Genomic DNA, 18,713 nt, shown 5'->3' on the forward strand with positions numbered 1-18,713 from the left:
GTCAGCAACTTGCCAGCTTTACTGAATCCGCAGCTATCCTCCATCCTCGACAGTCGGGTTTTCGTCCCAAATACTCGACAGAATCAGCCCTTCTTGAGATATCGGACACCCTGAAATTCATCTTGGACAGTGGCAGGAAGGCAGTCCTGATCCTTTTAGATTTGTCTGCCGCGTTTGATACCATCTCTCATGACATCCTGATTGCCAGATTAAGATCAGGCGGCATTACAAACCGAGCATTGGACTGGATAACATCATTCCTGTCTAACAGGAGACAGGTCATCTCCCTGGGATCCTGTACGTCATCTGAACACACTGTCTCCACGGGTGTCCCACAGGGGGCCTCTATCAGCCCCCTGCTGTTTAACATATACATGGCTCCACTGATCTCATTGATCTCTTCCTTTGGAATTGAGACAACATTCTATGCCGACGATACCCAACTCATTCTGTCTTTGGAGGACGGTTTAACGTCAGCTGAAGAGAATTTTAAAACTTGCTTCTCAGCGATCATTAAATGGATGTCTAACAATCATCTCTGCTGTAACACCGACAAAACAGAAATTCTTCCCATAGGTAAAAACAATACATTCCAACCCAAAGACTGGTGGTCAGAGAATATCGCAGCCCCTCCATCAACTGTTGAGGTTGCCAGAAATCTGGGAGTTTTGTTCGACTCCTCACTCTCTTTTAAGCCACATGTCCTAAAACTAACGGGGACCTGTTTCGGCTACATTCGCACGCTGAAAAAATTCTTCAATCTTATTCCTTCAGCAGCAAGAAAAACGGTCATAGTGGCCCTTATACTGTCACGGTTGGACTACTGTAACAGCCTTCTTGTAGGGATTAACAAATCTTCCCTGAGAAGGCTTCAGGTGGTCCAAAACGCAGCTGCTAGATTGGCTTTGGGACTCCCCCGCAAATCTTCGGCCTCGGGGGCTTTGAAGATTTTGCATTGGCTCTCAATTCCTAAAAGAATTTTTTTCAAACTTCTATTGACAACCTTCAGAGCGGTACGAGGAGTGGGCCCGGCCTATCTCTCCGCCAGATTTAAACCTTACATCGCGTCTAGAACATTACGTTCTAGTTCGGCCAATCTGTTAACAATAGGTAGGTTTAAACTATCATCAAAAGGAGGGAAGTCGGCAACGATACTGGGAGCAAAAGCTTGGAATCATATGCCAAAGGAACTGAGGGCAATCCAACGGGAAGATCTGTTTAGACGGGCCCTGAAGACTTGGATCTTTGGTTTATCAGATACCACCTGCCTTGCCTTCATTTAGACTACACAGTAATCAGCTAATAACGTTACCTATAAGCGCCAGGAGGCTCCGTCAGGAGTGACAGTTGCGCTATATAAACCTTCCTTTTCATTTCATTTCATTTCATTTCAAAATGGGAATTGCACGAAATAGGTACAAAATCCTAGGAAAAACGTTCATTTTGACAAAATTAGTCCTGCCTATAATTGAAAGATTAAGGCTGTTGACCCTCAGTAGATCCTTTTTAATATTTGCAAGCATGGGGTCATAGTTAAGTTTATTAATATTTTCAATCTGTGGAGATATACAAACACCCAGATAGAGTTGCCTTTCGGGGATCATTAAATAATGTGTTGTTAGTACAAATAACCACGGTTTTTACACTATTCAATGAGTATCCGGACATGTCCCCAAAAGACCGAGTTATTTTCCCGATTTCTTCTATTGCCTCATAGGGATTAGGTGTCACAACCGCCACATCGTCGGCATAAGCCAATATCTTAGTTTCATAGATGCCGGTTTTGATTGGTGTTATGACAGTACTTGCCAATAGTCTCTCAATCAGGGGATTTATATATAAGGCAAACAGTATTGGGGAACAAGGGCAGCCCTGTCTTGTGCCCCTTTGAATTTTGAATGATCTCGATTCGAGGCCCATCGTCAAGACTTTCGCAGTCGGTTCTTGGTACATAGCTTGAATTGCTTTAATATAGCCAGGCCCAAAATTATTAGAGTTCATTATTGCCCACAAATATCTCCAGGATACTCGGTCAAAGGCCTTCTCTGCATCAAGGAGGATCATGGACATCTGGCCCCCCGTCGCAGCCATGATATCAAAAAGTGCGATGACCCTACGGGTATGATCTGTAGTTCCCTTATGGGGAATAAATCCATGCTGCCACGGGGAGACCAGGTGCTCAACCACCCTCCTGAGCCGATTGGCCAAGACCTTTGCATAAATTTTAGCATCTGAATTAATTAGGGAGATAGGGCGATACGAGGTAGGATATACCGGAGCCTTACCTTTTTTGAGAAATATCATTATATTAGTCTCCCTCCAAGACATAGGCGTAGTTCCTTTCGCCTGTATCCCTATGCAAAGGTCTAACATATAAGGTAAGATTACTGATCCCAAAGCTCTGTACAGGTCTACGGGGCCAGCAGCCTTACCTGCTGCGAGATCCATTACCGCCAATTGTACCTCCTCAAGGGTAATGTCCTTGTCCAGTTCTTCTCTATTTTTTACGTCAAGAATGTTACTCCCTCCCCAATCGCGTAGCGAATCTAACAAATTGTCTGGCTCAAGTGAGTCTTCATTTTCATAAAGATCTTCGTAGTATCCCTTGAAAACGTCTAATATTTTAGCAGGTTCTCTATATATCATACCATTTGCGTGGATGGTATTAATTTCATTAAACAACTGTTTTTGTCGGGTGCGGAGAGCTAGTTGCTTTCCAACCCTCTCCCAGTCCTCGTATAGTTTATTTTGGTTGGTCTGGAAAATTTCTGCGGCTTTCTGATTAAGCTTGCTATTAATCTCAGTTTTCAGAATTATCAATTTACGTAATATGTCTTGACTGTTATCACCGTTAATTATAGTGGTTATGTGTTCCTGCTCTGCATTGGCTAATTCCGACATCTGCTGCTGGTTAACCAGGGCTGTCTTTTTCCTCGCTTTGGCTACAAAACTCATAGTTTCCCCCCTGAGAGCCGCCTTGAAACAGTCCCAGACCATGTTCCTCAGAGAGTACCTTAGGACTTTTATCGATTTCAGCATCAAATGATTGCTCACTGACTACCCACATATAATCAATTCGTACATATTTATTGTGTGGAAAAGAAAAGTACGTATATCCAGGATCCAGCTGATGTTTGAGAGCCCAAATATCTATTAAGTCCAAACTAGCTTTAAGCTGAGAGAACGCCCTATAGGCTTTATGTTTCCTTCCTGTATAAGTGGACATATACTGATTATGTGACATTCCTACATGTTTAAAAGAAATATTGAGATTGCCACACAGTATCAATAACTTAGGCCATGAAGCAAGCTCAAGCTCTAATTCTTCAAATATCTGCGGGTCGTCTGAATTAGGGGCATAAACTAAACAGATTGTAATTCCCGGATCTAGTTCAATAATAACCCACCTTCCAGAAGCATCTACTAACTTACGTTTAGCTTGTCCCAGGAAGCTTCTAGCAAAAATAGCCACACCGCATGTTTTAAAGGTCTGTGTAGTATTTGCTACCAGATTGTACCCTGGAATACTTAGTAAATCTCTATCCTCCCATGTAATATGGGTTTCTTGGAGGCAGAGAACGTCGTAGGGTGCTTGTTTAACTAATTCATAAATACTGGCTCTTTTAGCCCTGTCATTTAGGCCAGCCACATTCCAAGTACATATTTTTAACTTCCCCATAGTGTCAAACACATAACTGCGAGAATTCGTTCTTCACAATAGTATAACGTATTCTTTTAGCTCTAAGAATCACTGTAGTTAAGAAGTTGTCTTTTTTCCCCCTGCTTATTCCTACCTTACCATTACCATCCCACCTCCCACTCTCATAATCCCTCCCCCACCCCCCCACACCCACAGTGAGGCTATGATGAGTGTGCATACAAAGTCCGGTGCTGGAGTTTCCGCGTCGACATATTACCCTCTACCCCAAAAAAAAGGAAAAAAGAGAAATTTTTAATATCTCAATGAGTTTAAAAAGACCCTAATATTCGGCCATTTAATAATGATCCGAAAGGTGGTTAAAGTGGCTAAGGGTGAATACCTTACACCTTAGATAATAATTTTTTTTTTTTTTTTTAGATTCCTTTCAGCAATGTGAGTAACCAAAGTTAGGGAGATTATGCTTAGAGTAAGTGGAATCTACACCAGAGACCAAAGCTAATCCTAAAGAAAGAAAAAAAGAAAAAAAATCATAAACCGTCCAAGTATTCCTTGGCCTTGATCTCGGATGTAAAAAATTTTGTTACACCCTTGTTAACTACTTTGAGGCGAGCTGGGTTATTCAGATGAGCCACCGCATTTTTCTCCTGGAAGGATTTAATCAGCTGATGAAGGCGCCACCTCCGTTCCATCGTGGCATGGCAAAAGTCAGGGCGTACAAAGAAGGAGATATTACCGCTAACACGCTTTGCCTCTGGCCTCGCTTTATCTGAAATTGCCTGCCTCAGAAGAAAGTTACAGAAGTATACAAGGATTGCTCGAGGATACCCCCCGGGGCGTGGAGGTCCTTTTTGATGCATAGGCACCCGATGTGCCCGTTGTATTTCAATATCCAAATTCCATGAGGACAGTTCTGGTAGAGAGTCTCGAAATAGTCTAATGATGAAGGAACGAGCATCCTCCCCTTCTGAAGTCTCCGGAATTCCCAACACGCGGAGATTATTTCTGTGTAGGCGGTTTTCGAAATCCTCTAACTTCCATTTAACGTCAGAGAGCTCTGCTTCATGTGCCTCTGTTAGTTCACGATTAGAAGCTATCTCCGTTTCATTTGCCACTATGCGAGACTCTAGTTCAGTCAGTCGGTTTCCAAATGTAGTAACTGTTTTGTTTAGTCTCCGTACAACCCCTTGTACTTTGCGAAGAGTATTCTGGACCTTGCGCCCATCCTGTGCTGTCTCTTCCCTATGTGCCGCTATGGCTTGCAAAACAGTCTCCATTACTGTATTCAGAGTTGCCGTCGATCCCGAGGGCAGTTCACTAGAGCTAGAGGGAGCCGTCTGGGGAGGGGGGCGCAAGGCGCTTGTCGGAGTTTGTTCTGTATTTTGTTGCGGCGTAGGATGTATAGTAGGAGTGTAATCCCATACCAAATCATTTGCACCGTGGTGGCCCTTTCTTTTCCTAATTCTTTTCTGAGCTCCATAGTCGCCATCATTGTCGCTACACGTAGATATAGAGCTCGTCCCATTTGACGTTTCGTATTCATCTGAGAATGAGTAGAAGTCGCTAGGATCTTTTTCTGCATCTATTTCCGCGGTTCTCTTATTGTTTGCCCCAGCGGCACTATCGGCTTTTTCCTTAATGGCTTCATAGGCACTAGCAGAGTGACTCGGAGTCACCAACCTAGTAGTGTTATCTTGATTTGGGTCAGTCACATTCCCGCCATCGGGGTTAATGGCGGTCTCTACGGGTGATACTCCGGAATCTGCAACTGAGGATGGCCCCCTTATCGTCTGATCCTTAATTTTAGCTGAGCTCAAATATTGCAGAGTAGGCATGGTGGACGCATTTTAAAGTATTTCCTCTAAGTGCCTGTTAATGCCTGTATTTGCCTTACTTGCTTTATTTGGAATTACAGTAAGGGGGGGATCTTGAAATAGTTCATTTAAATTTGTTAAGTCGTTGGGACTAGAAGAATTATCCCCCACAGCTTGATCGGAGCATATTACACTCGGTTCATTACCTGGTTCATTGCCTTTGCCTCGAAGAGTTTCTGAACTCACCTCAGAGGAGTGAGAAACAGCCTGCGCGCTGCCTGGCAAGCTCTGCCTCGGCTGACCTGGAAGCACTGGAGGCGCCCAGCTGGGTACGCGGCGAAGAAGGAGGTCAGCTATTGTCGGAGTGGGCGTGCCTCCTTTCTCCATTGATGCCATTCGCTGCCTCGTTTGAGCCTTGCTGCCAACACCAGGACCCGTTTCTGTTTCCTTAGCGGCTCGCCTTCCAGCTGCCGCATCCTCCCGTTGTATCAGCCTCGCTGTAGCCAATGCTGCCGCCCTTGCCTTAGCGGTAGCGACGATGGAGCCAGGGTCTTTGGGAGGCATCTCTAAGTTCCCCTGTGTATCGTCGCGCTGGGAAGAGCGATCTGTGACTGCAGTTGTTTCAGCTCGGGCTCCACAGCTCCGCTTCAACCCCCCTGTGTCGAAGAGCTGCTCCCGGCAAAAGATGCAGAAAATAGAAAGACCGATGAGCGTTGCAAATGTCTTAAGGTGAGCTCCTGTGTGCCCGGTTGAACCGGCGTTTAGAGCACTGGTTAGTTGCAGTACCATCAGGGGAGATCTTTAGTAAATAAATTCGTCTTCCAGGCATTCAGACATTCGGATATTCAGGTACTCATTGATTAATTTCATATATTTGCTCTCGGCGTCACAAATTTCTCTAAATTGTTAGTTCGACGCTCAGCTCCAGCACCGGCCACTGCACTACGGTCTCAGCCGACCGCCATCTTGCCTCCCTCTGTATGTCCCTTTCTCAACAAAATGCGGCGTGCAGGAATGCACTGGCCAGTAATGTGTAAAATACTCCTTTGCATTTCAAAACCGAGGAATCTCTGATCTTTCACTGACTTCTGGGAACAAATGTGGCACACACAGATTTTACAAGAAAGGGTTGGTACTGTTACAAGTGCCACTGGATCTGCAATAGTTGCCACAAATCACCCACATGCTGCACATACTGTTGCAGGAGTAATATGCATCCTCTACTTTGATAAAGCACTTCTGAAAGCTTGGGATTCTGGTTCTCTGAAGAAATGTACTACTGTGGCTGAACTTGTGGTCAGGTCAGCCCAATGCCTGACTGCAAGCTTCTTCAATGCCATTAGACTTTGGCTTGCATGATTTACAATACCAGGGTGTCCTTATTCCTGGCTTGATTCAATACCCAGATAAAGAAGGCCTGCAAGCATTAGACATTTGGAGGTCCAATTTTATTCTAAGATGGGACAAGAATGTAGCAATAAAGGCTTTTTTAGGGTTGTTCACCAGTCATTTTCTCAGTCTCGCCCATAGCAAGATGGAAGACAAGTGCTGACATTTGGAATAAAAATATGACCGCCCTGAAGTCTGGCCTAATCATGGTGTTGAACAATGAACATAATAGTTTTTCTTTGAAATTTGTTAAACAATAAATAGACTAATTGCCCAAATACATTTTTTGATCACTTAAAAAGCCTCTCTCTCCTCTACTATCATAACTATATGGTCCCCTACAATAACCTAGGCTTTAAATAATGGTTGCGTGGGAAACATCTAAAGATGTTGTGAGGGATTCAACTATAGTTTAGAAAACATTACAACGCTATTTACCATGAAGAACGACTAATTTCCATCTAACATCACAACATCGCCATATAGGCACTGGACTGCCTCCATAGCTAGCTGTATGGCGCAGCTGACATGATGTGCATATGACAAATGGAATGGTTGTGTTCCATTGCAAAAATAGGTGGTGGAAGTGTACTGGTTGGAAAAGGAAAGTGCCACAACGAATAATAAACAAAGCCATGCGATTTAATATGCATAAGTAAATTGCCAGTCAACTTGGCTAGTTTTTAAAGGAAACAAAATAAAATACCAAAAGTGCCAGAGGGAGCTAAGATGAGGAAAGGGTAAAGGAAGATGATCACCATGGAACAATACTTATGGTAAGAGAATTAACAGTAACTGAATTACAGCAGCAGAGATTTAATGATACACAGCTAAAATGACAAAATGGCAACTGTAAAATATACCACTAAATATACTATTTGCTGACACGTTGACACCCCTCCTTCTCTGAGCAGACACTCTGCAATAGGACATTTGTTACACATTTTCCATACTTGGAATTTGTATTAAAACGTGATGACGTGATATCCTTGTAGACTTTAAAAACACCTTCAGGCAAATTTAGAGATCTGCTTTTGAATTGATTTATTTGCACTTGCTTTTTACTTACATGAGCTGTTCCCTGACAGGGCTGGGTTGGTTGGTGTTCCCAAAGACCTGGCAGCTACACAAGGTACGACAGCGACTCCCATCGCAGACTGACCAGCTGCCATATTGGGAGGGGGAATTAAGGCAACTCTGCTGTATGCAGTCCATTCCATTAATCAAATAATTATTTAAACGTAAATGTTGTGCCTCCGCGCAGATGGCACACACCGAATGTGCACAAAAGGCAAGCTTGTCTGCGCCGTCAGCACCTAGGCTGGTCCTAGGGCCAGAACCAGTACATGTTACTCTTGGAAAGTGAGTAGAAATACATTTTTGTTACTATGCTATTCTGTACCCTCTAATAAAAATAACCAAGCTGCCTACCTAAACTATTCAAAGAATGTCTTTCTATAAATCTATGTTTTAACAACACTACATGAACCCCGCTAATCTGCACAATTTAACATGTGCCCTTTTGAATGCCCGGTCACTAGTGAAACATTGAATGGAAATTAGCGACCTCGTCATTGATTTTAATTTCAATTGTATTTTCCTAACCAAACCCTGAATTAATGAGGATTCGAAGCCACATATAGACCAGTAGACCACAGCGGGCTATTGAATTAAACAATTCGACCACCCCGACAAAAGAGTGGGAGGGAATTGCCTGCATTTATAAAATGAATCTTAAGTTATCCTACACCATCTCATCCATATTAAACGCTGAATACGTATCTATCACAATCAGGATTTTAAAGGTGACAGCCATTAAATATATTCTTGTCTATTGACTGCCAGGTCTGACAAAGTACTTTCTCAGCCCCTTCATAGAAGCGGACTCCCACTGTTTTCTAAACACAGAGTATATGGTAGTTCTATTAATCTCAATATCGAAAAACCCTTACTGAATCTCTCGCTGCCTTAAATCTTATGTCTCTAAATACAAGCGATTAACATATTGCTGGGCATGTAAAGACAACCTTTCTAGCCTACCACATCTTCCTCAGTTAGCTGGAGTCACTCCATTAAACTGGACACATCATAAAATGATCTCATTCTTCATTCTCACAAACCCCCAACTTCTAATAAAGAATGCCTTTTGCCCCTGGTATAACAAATGCTACGGGCAACGGAACAAACATGTAAAAGATTAGGAAGAACAGAAGGAACTGAAGAGAGTAAACAACTCCACATAAACTAATTAGCACAGTACAAAAAGATGATTATACATCACAGAGCACATACTAACATCAACACATTAGTAACTCAAAAAATCCAACCAAAGAATTCTTTAAAATTACAAAAGCTTGACTCACCCAAAAGCAGCATCAAGTCCTATAACTTCATTACAGGTGCTTTGCAATAATATGTCAAACTACTTTCAAAAGAATATTACCAGACTGTTAGACAACTTGGATCAGAAGGAAATCAAGGCCATTATAACTCCCATGAACAGGACACAACCATTATGGTCCTTCTTTGCTAAAGCAACATAGGAGACACCATAATGAAAATTTGAACCAACATTAGATCATCCTCACCAGCAGGTCCCTGTCCTGTTTCACATCTAAAAGAGTAACAAAACAAAGCTTTGATTCCGATATTGACTGACTTAGGGTTTCAGACGGGAATAGGACCTTCTTCTGGAAAGGAAGCCCTGGTTACACCTCACTTGAAAAAACTATAGGCCTGATTTAGTTTTGTGGTGGGCGGATTATTCCATCACAGACATTCAGGTATTCAGTCTGCCTAAAAAATATTTGCATTAGAATTTAATGCACTCGTAATTAGGCAGGCAGGATATCCGTCATGTTTGTGATGGAGTTACCCATCCGCCAAACTTTAAATCAGGCCCTATGTCTTGATCCTGTCAGAATGGCTAACTATTGGCCAATCGTGTTGCTGCTGCTTCTGGGTATAATCACTGAAGTAGTTGTAAATAATAAATGGAGTACTTTCCTAGAGAATAATTGTCTCCTTCACACAGCCCAGTCCGGTTTCAGAAGGGCCTTGAACATTAAGACAGTGTTGATCAAAGGCACTATTGATATTTGTGTGATTTTAGATGAAGGAGGAACTGGAGTCCTGGTAATCTTTACCCTGTCAGCCACATTTGGAATGTCTGGCAGAGATTATTAGGAAGAACCATGAAATCGTTTGCATCCTTCCTGTCCAAACATAAGGAAATGACTAGTCTAAGAGATTTTCGTTCCCCAACCAGATCCATGTTCGTATAGACTCCATAAAGCTCTGTCTTGAGTCCAATATTGCTTAACCTATATGTCACTCCTTTCATAAGGCTGATTGAATCCTTTGGTCAAAAAATTTTTGCTTACACGGATGACAAACAAAGTTATGAACTGGATGAGAAACACCTCCCTCACCCTGAACAGAAGCAAAATTGAAGTAGTGGTCTTTGTTAGCTACTCATTATGGACTCACGTATGGTGGTCATGAAAATTGAGAACACCTCCAAATCCAGTATAACAAGCACGAAATGTGGGAGTCAGGTTCGACACAAACCTCCCCTTTAAACCACAAGTAACTACACTCACCACCACGTGTATGCGTCTAAATTCTACAGCCACTCCCAGCATCATCCAGAATCATCATGGTCCGCCATGCTAATACTCTCACATAAAGACTCTGCATTTCATTACTTGGTGGCCCTTCCGAACTACGTGATCCAGAAGATCCAAGTAGTTGAAAATACTTCTGCAAGATTGGTTCTTGGACTGATCCGAAAAACATCAATCTCAAACCATCATCACCAACTTCATTGGCTGCCATTTTCAAATAGGAGCCTCTTAATGGCAATATGCCTATGTCAGAAAAAGGTTGTATAATGAAATAAAGGAAAAATATATGGCATAATTATTGTACACCATTCACCTACATGTACACTAAGATCAGCATCCCAGCACCTATTGGCTCACCCCAGGTAAAAAAAATCCAGAATAGGTGGTTGATTGGTTTTAGTCATGGGAGGTCTAGAACAGCATGCCTTACAGAGATTACAAACTGATTATTTGTGAATCAAAAGCCAACTTAAAACCTATCTATTTGACCTCAAACTGTAATACTGATGAATATGATTTCTTAGGTCTGCCTCACCTCAGCTTAACTAGGAAGGATTTGATATGAGAAGCACTGAGATACCCCTTGTTGAGGTCTAAGGCGTGCAATGTAAATACTCCATTCATTCAGTATATAAAGGCAAACAATAATCAACTCAACTAAATGCTTGTTAGAGTTCTGATCTATTGTCAATTACAATATAATGAAAACACAGCTTATCTTACTGAGAAACAGCAACTAAGGAGATATTCCATTGGTTACATGGACCTTTTTTTTATTTGAATCAAACTATGTACTCTGATGTTACCTAGTTGGCTCCTGTAGAGTGTGAATATTTAAGAGATGTTTATATCACATTTGCTTCCATTCTGTCCTCAAAATTAGTTAACAATTACGATGTAAATTTAAATTTGAACCTCAGACAAGAAGTGGAACTTCTCTGGATAAAATTGTTTCTTCAACTTTTACAGACAACAAATAAACATTGCAACAACCTCTTCAAACAATAGACATCTTAAATGAGGGATACATCAGGATTCTGTGGAGTACCACACTCCTTTAATTTCTATATGGAGCCCAAAGCAGACCAAATAGTATTTCAAATATGCACAAAAGACACACAAAGACATATCTGGACTGGTAGTGAAGATCATTAACCTATAGCTTGTGAGATTGGGAAATTTAGATTTAGGATCAAAATTACTGGCAATCTTGTACCATCATGAATTGATTACAGCAATATAGCTTAAAGTGGTACACTAAACAAGGGTATTAAGCATCTTTTAAGATAAAGATAATGCTCTAATTTAATGCAAGGAAAAATTGCTATATTACTCGAGCACTGAAATAATTGCACTAGCTCCCTGCTGAATAAAGAATTGGATTCAAAGTCCTTAATACAAATCCTTCTGAAGTTATTGTGCTATCAATCACTGTAAATTAATCCCTGAATGCACATCAAGCCCCAGCATGTGTTAGCCGTGACCTTACCGACATTCTCAAATACAGAAGAATAAAACACAGGGAGAAAACAGTAAGAGCTTGATTCACAAAAGGCATGTTGGTGTACATATAGTAGTACTACTTCACGTTCTATGAACTTCAATTCACAAATGTACAACTGAAGAGCTCTATCCCCACTTCTTCTATCTATGTAGAGAGCTCTGCCATCCTGGTGAAGATCTCTGCTCACGTAGGTATAGGCTTTAGTTTTAAATGTGGGGGATAGGAGGAGTGGTGGGGTAATCGAGAATAATCACTACTTAGTAGGAGAGGTTTAGAGAAATTTATGGAGTTTTTTAAGGAGAGACATGCTAACACAAAACACACACCCCAATAACAGTAAGATGATTGCAGTTAACTCAATACACTTCTAATTCTGCCACAGTCCTAATAGTGATAAAAGATGTTCAAGTGTACTCCAGCTCAGCCTCGGAGTAAATTGAGCACCAGACATAGCTAACCACTGGTACTACAGCACACTCCCTTAGAAAACAATGAAGGCAGGCCATAACACTAACATCCCATAAAATAAATTACATGAGATGTCATAAGTGATGTGGTCAAAAATGTAATTTAACATGCTATATGCAGGGCCACTAGTATTATGCGATTGTTCAGCTGTGGCGTTTTTCGCATAATTATAGATTTGCCGCATTTTCCACATAACACATCATCTGCTGCATAATCTGGAGATAAAAAAGAAAACTTCAAGCGCAAATGCTTTAAAAGTTACTAGAAATCACAGCGACAGATGTTCCAGTTTAGTAGAAGGCCATTTGCAATTGTGGGAAGGGTCGCCTTTCTGTTGCTTATTGCTATATTTGCGTGTTAAACTTCTACTAATGAGGTGTAACCAATGCCCAGACAGTGTGAAAATGTCAAAATTATTTGCCTTTTCTTGTACATAATTTTCTCAGCCCTGCCACATAATTTGTCCCTCCCCTGCCGCATAATTCCTGTAGCCCAGGCTAAGTGATGTAACGTTATAACCAGTGCATGGTAGGGGTGCCAGTTATAGTTAGCTCAGTAAACTGTAACTGGTGAATTTCGTAGGTCTATTGGTTTCTAAAGATTTGTTTTTAACTTATTTCAACATCTAACAATAATAACATCACAATAACCTTTAGTTCTGTCAGTATATATATATTCACTGAAAAAAGCAAAGGTTACAGGAATGTTATAGTTAGGCTCAAAATTCCCACACCCAAAACCATAATTCAGCAGTTATAGTTACCTAAGATAACTATAACTTACGCCCCTACAATGCACTGCTTATGATCTCAGATATTACATCACTCATGACATGGTCAGTGACATCCCTGATTACAGCTCAAATGACATCACTGATGACATCATCCAGTGATTGTGAGTGTTTTTTTCAAAGTTTCTGAGTATTAAAGATATATATTACGATACTACAAAAGTTAAATTCATATACTTTGTGTACTACCAATGAGTAATACTATTTGTAACACATATTATGTGAGTGGCTGTGTGACTGTGTGTATCCATGTGTGAGTATGTCTCTGAGTGGCTCCATGCGTGTGTGACTGGTTGGGTGAATGAGTGGCTGTATTGTTGTGTGAGTGAGTGGCTGTATGGTGAGTGAGTGGGTGTGCCACTGGTATGGGGTGAGTGAGTGGGTATGTGATAGGCTGTATAGGAGGGAAAGTGATGTGTGTGAGTGGTTGTATGGGTGAGTGAGTGGGTACATAAGCAGTGTGTGAGCGGATATGTGAGTGACTGTATGGGTGGGTGGGACGAGTAGGTGTGTGAGTAGCTGTATGGGTGACTGACTGTGTGGGTGGCTGTATGGGTGTATGAGTGGATGTGCAAATGTCTGTATGACTGGATGTGTGAGTGGCTGTATTGGTGAGTGAGGGGCTGCATGAGTGGCTGTATGGGTGAGTTAGAGTTTTTGTGAGTGGCTGTATCAGTGAGTAGATGTGTGAGTGGTTCTATAGATCAGTGAGTGGGTTTGTGAGTACTTTTATGAGTCTGTGAATGGGTGTGTGAGTAGTTGTGTGGGAGTGGGAGTTGGTGTATTAGAGTTTCTATAGGGGTGTGAGTGGGTGTATGAGTGGTTCTGTGGATAATATTATCACTGATGTCATTTGAGGTGGCATCAGTGATGGCACTGGCCATGTCATGAGTGATGTAATATGTGAGGTCATGAGCAGTGTATTGCGGGGGCGTATGTTATAGTTAGCTCAAGTAACCATAACTGCTGAATTTGTATGGTTTTGTGTGTGCATTAATTCTAAGCCTAACTATAACATCCCTGTAACATTTGTTTTTTTCACTAAATTTCTCAGATTTTTACATTTTATTTCCTAACTATAACGTCCCTGTAATCTTTGACTGTGGGTGTGTCTGTGGCTGTGTTGGTCTGTGAGTGCCCGTGTGATTATCTGTTTGTGTGAGTGCATGTGTGGGTCTATGAGTGCCAGTCTGGGACTGTGAGTGGATGACTGAGTGCCTCTGTATGTCAGTGAGTGGGTGCGTGAGTGGTGCTATGGAGTTTGGACATTTGCATACTTATGGTATTCAAAAGCGAGAACCATGAACTCTGCTCTCACCAGTAGATGACAAGAAAGAAACCACTCATCGCAGTCACTACACATCAGAATATGCTCCAATAAATCATCAGAGAGCTTTACTGACAACATTTTCTTGTATTCGGTTGAGAATAGATTGCAGAAAACAGAAGGATGTACATGTGATTGGGACAGTAAAAAATACAAGTGCTTTCACATTACATATTTGCATGAAACATAAAATGAGTACCACTGAGTTGGATAACAGTAACCATCTTTTATTTAGCTCCATGGTGCCACAGAGCTGAATGTGCACTTTACAAACATACATTTTATGTTCACATCTATGCTGGATGATGTGGATGAAAGCGCTGCACACTGACAACCTTTCATTTGCCCCTGCATGAGATTTGCAGCAGAGAGAATGAGAAAGTGATGTCCAAAAAAAGAACACACTTCTATTGTGGTGTAATAAATCTCTAATGTAAACAAAAGATCACAGTGCTTTGATGTGCTTTGAACATTCATAAACACTTGAAAAACTACATTCATGTAAAGCAGGCAATGCACAACAACAAATAAATCAAGAGGCACATATGCCAACTGAGGAAATTTGTCACCCCAACCCCCAAAGAGACATGGTCGGCCCAGCACGCCTGGGCTGAGGTGGTCGTCACAGCACCCCTTGCATAGATGTTCACCGCCAGGCGGGGGAACTTACTTGGGGTTGAAGCTGTTCCAGAAGACGGTGTGTCAGTCAGACTCCACCACCCAGGCGTAGACCCAGAATAAAGCCAGGATGAGGGGCTCCAACCCAGCAGTGTCAGCCGGTCTCGGTCCTGGCGCTCAGGTCCCTGAGTGCCAATCCTGGTGCCCACGAGTGCATGGATCCTGTTGGCCACAAGTCCAGGGACTGTTGGCTTCCGAGTCCGTGGCTCCAAGTACATGAGGCTTGATGCATTTGTATTCATGTCAAACACTGCACGTGCCAGTATCCTACACCTGCATCAAACATCATGTCAAACACTGCATGTGCGCACATCCCAGGACTAAGTGCATCATACACCCCAAGCTTACTGCGTTGCCAGCAAGGGAACAGAAAAATATAAGACTTATATATGTCTGGTCATCCTTGGGAGCAAGGAGTGAAATCCTGGCAAACCCAGTGACTGGAAAGTTGTCTAGGAAGCAGCACCAAAAGCTTTGTCATTAATGCTCCACGAAGCCCCCCAGGCTAGCTCAGTGTTTTGGAAATAACAAGACTTTGACTTGTTATGATTACAGCTGCAGCCTGCTGCCTGCCTGGGACTCTTCTCCGAAGTCAACCTTCCTCAGGGCAATGTACTGACACAAGGGAATTACACACTGCCACATATCTGCCTTCCAAAAACTTCTTGTTGTGAGAATAGTTTGTGCATGTGTAAACACACCAAGCACAGAGGTAGATGAGTACACCTGTGCCAAGTAGTCCGTACTACTCCTCCAAACCCTGACAAACACAGGACCGTCAGGACTCAAGCTCTACCCCTCCTTACTTAGTGCACTCACAACAGCCAGCCTGTGAATTCTGTCCTGGTTTGCTGCCTAGTGCCTGCTCTGTGCACAGTGATACCAAAGGGGATGATGGACGGAGCGTTTGAGCAAATCAAACACTCACCCCCAGTCAACTGATCTGGGTTTAATCCATCATCATTCTTTAGCTCACTCCACCACCCTAGTTCAGACATGGCCATATGCAAATCAGTCTGACCCTGTGCCTCATGGGAACAGTCCAGCCCGAACTGCCAAGCCATGTCTGCCCTGGACCAGAAACAAGCATCCTGGGACCAGTTTAGGGTTCATAACCCTCATCAGCCAGGCTATCTTGAATCCAGTGGCAAAGTGAGCCACTGGGTTGAGATGCTCAAGTCTAAATCTATCTGAAAATCTCCACTCGGAAACTGTGAATAGTATAAAAGTAGAGATTTACACCTAGGGGGATATTCTCAAGAACGTGTGATAACGACCGCAAAAGTAGCTTAACGCAACTCTTCACATCGCAGTCTATTGCGGGAAAATAACAGTGTTAACGTGGTATTCCCAACACGGCGGCACCATGCTTTAGACCCACCACAACGCGACAAATGAACGCGTTCAAATGAACGCGCCGCCGCAAAAATGGGAAACACCAATGTGAAAAAAACGACGATGACGCAAATCGCGATACTGAAATCAGCAAAAACCAGCAACAGGCCTGCAATCCCCACGCGACATGCAGGGAAATGCACTACAAAAGTTGGGAACAAAAAAACACATACAAAAGCCAAACAACAGCGAAGCACAATGAAGTCAGCCGGAGCAAGTGCAGAGGACAACCAGAACCCCACAAGCCCCCCGAAGGACCAGCCTGGGACCTCTGGGTCAGGGAAGGGCAAGGAGAAGAAGAGTAGGAAGAAAAGGTTCAGTCCGCAGGAAAACAGGATTCTGATAACGGAGGTGATAGAAAACCATCAACTACTGTTCGTCACCACTGTGTCACTGGCAACAAAAAATGGAATATGGCAGACCATCGTGGAAAAGGTGAATGCAGTCGGAGTGCTGAAGAGGACAATGGAAGAAGTCAAGAGGCGCTGGAATGATGTCAAGCCCAAAACCAAGCAGAAACTCTCAAACAACCGGAAGGCAGCAATGCAGACTGGAGGTGGGAGGTGGGAGCCCAGCACAGCAGGAGGAGCTGGACGAGATAGAGGAAATGGTGTCCACAGTCATCAGTGGGGAGATGGTGGTAGGAGTTGGGGGACCGGACACTGCTCAACATGACCGAACACAACAGGGTGAGTAACGACCAGGGACTGGGGAGACGGGGGAGATGGGCACAATGGCACACATGCACAAGTAAGCATAGCACATCTGTGGACAAACCATGCCCCAGGCCCACAACTCCAACCATGAGACCAAAGCACCCAAGTATGCAACATCTCAGCACTGTATAAGCACAGATCTCAGAGGCACACCGCATGTAAGGGACAAGGGGCAGCCAAATCAGAGCTGCAGGGGCAACTCCCCCAAAATGCGCCACACACACATCACATGCAGGGCACATCAACATTGACAACCATGTGGCACAATCCGCAACACATCCACCACAGAACAGAGGACACAACTGGTGTCGCTTGTGTGCAGAAACTGGCCAATCACATGTAGCATAGCAGGAAAATGTGAGTTGACAACGTAAAAGTACAAACACACATCCGTGATGTTGTTGGAATGTCCACTGTCCCGCACCATATAGGAAGCTCCCCACAAACAGTCACATTGTACACTGTCATGCAGTCTGATTGTAAACATGCATGTGAACACAATGTTAAACTGCATCTCCCCTTCACATTGCAGAGGGAAATTCAACACCTCCTGCAGCGCAGTCCCAACCTCTCTTCTCTGATGATGAAGAGGACCATGACACTATGACTCCGATGCGCTCCAGCAGCTCGTGGACAGCCTCCGCACCACACTTCCAGGAGCAGGGCAGCCCAGCTGCTACAAGGAAAACCCACCCCCTGCATAGAACACAGAGCAGACAGCACCCACCACCACAGCTGCCTGCCAGGACTCCCATGATGAACACATGGCCTTCCAACGCCGTGTGTTGGGGTGCCAGGAGAAGCTGGCTGAACAGGTGCAGGTGGGGTTCGACCGCATGGCAGACAAACTAGACGCCATACGTGGGTGTCTAAGTCCCATCAGAGACCACTCACAGTCCCTAACGGACACCGACAGTCCACTCCATGCCCTCCAACCAACCATGGCTGGCATCGCCAGAGTCCTGACTCTGCAACAAGAACAACTGTCTAGTCATAGTGGCTCCAGCGAGCATGCCCGGGAGTTGGGACTCATGCGGACGCTCATGGAGAACATGGAGCGGACGCGGGTGAAAAGATCGGCTGTCACGGCTGCACATGAGCGAGAGGTAGCTGGGTCACTCAATGCCATTAAAGACCCTCCTCATGGCATTGCTGCCACAAGGCCTGGAGCTGATGCATGCTGCTGCTACCACTCCATCCACATCCCTGGCCCCTGATGTGTCAGTGCCACACAGTGCTGGAGACAGAACACCACCACCCACATGTGAGGCACCTGAAACAGCAGAGGACGAAGATGCGGATGAATCTGCACTCATGGTCAGAAGAAAGCAGTGACATTCATCTCCGC

Source organism: Triturus cristatus, chromosome 2_2 (genome assembly GCF_964204655.1).
Source record: "Triturus cristatus chromosome 2_2, aTriCri1.1, whole genome shotgun sequence".
Lineage (NCBI taxonomy): Eukaryota > Metazoa > Chordata > Amphibia > Caudata > Salamandridae > Triturus > Triturus cristatus.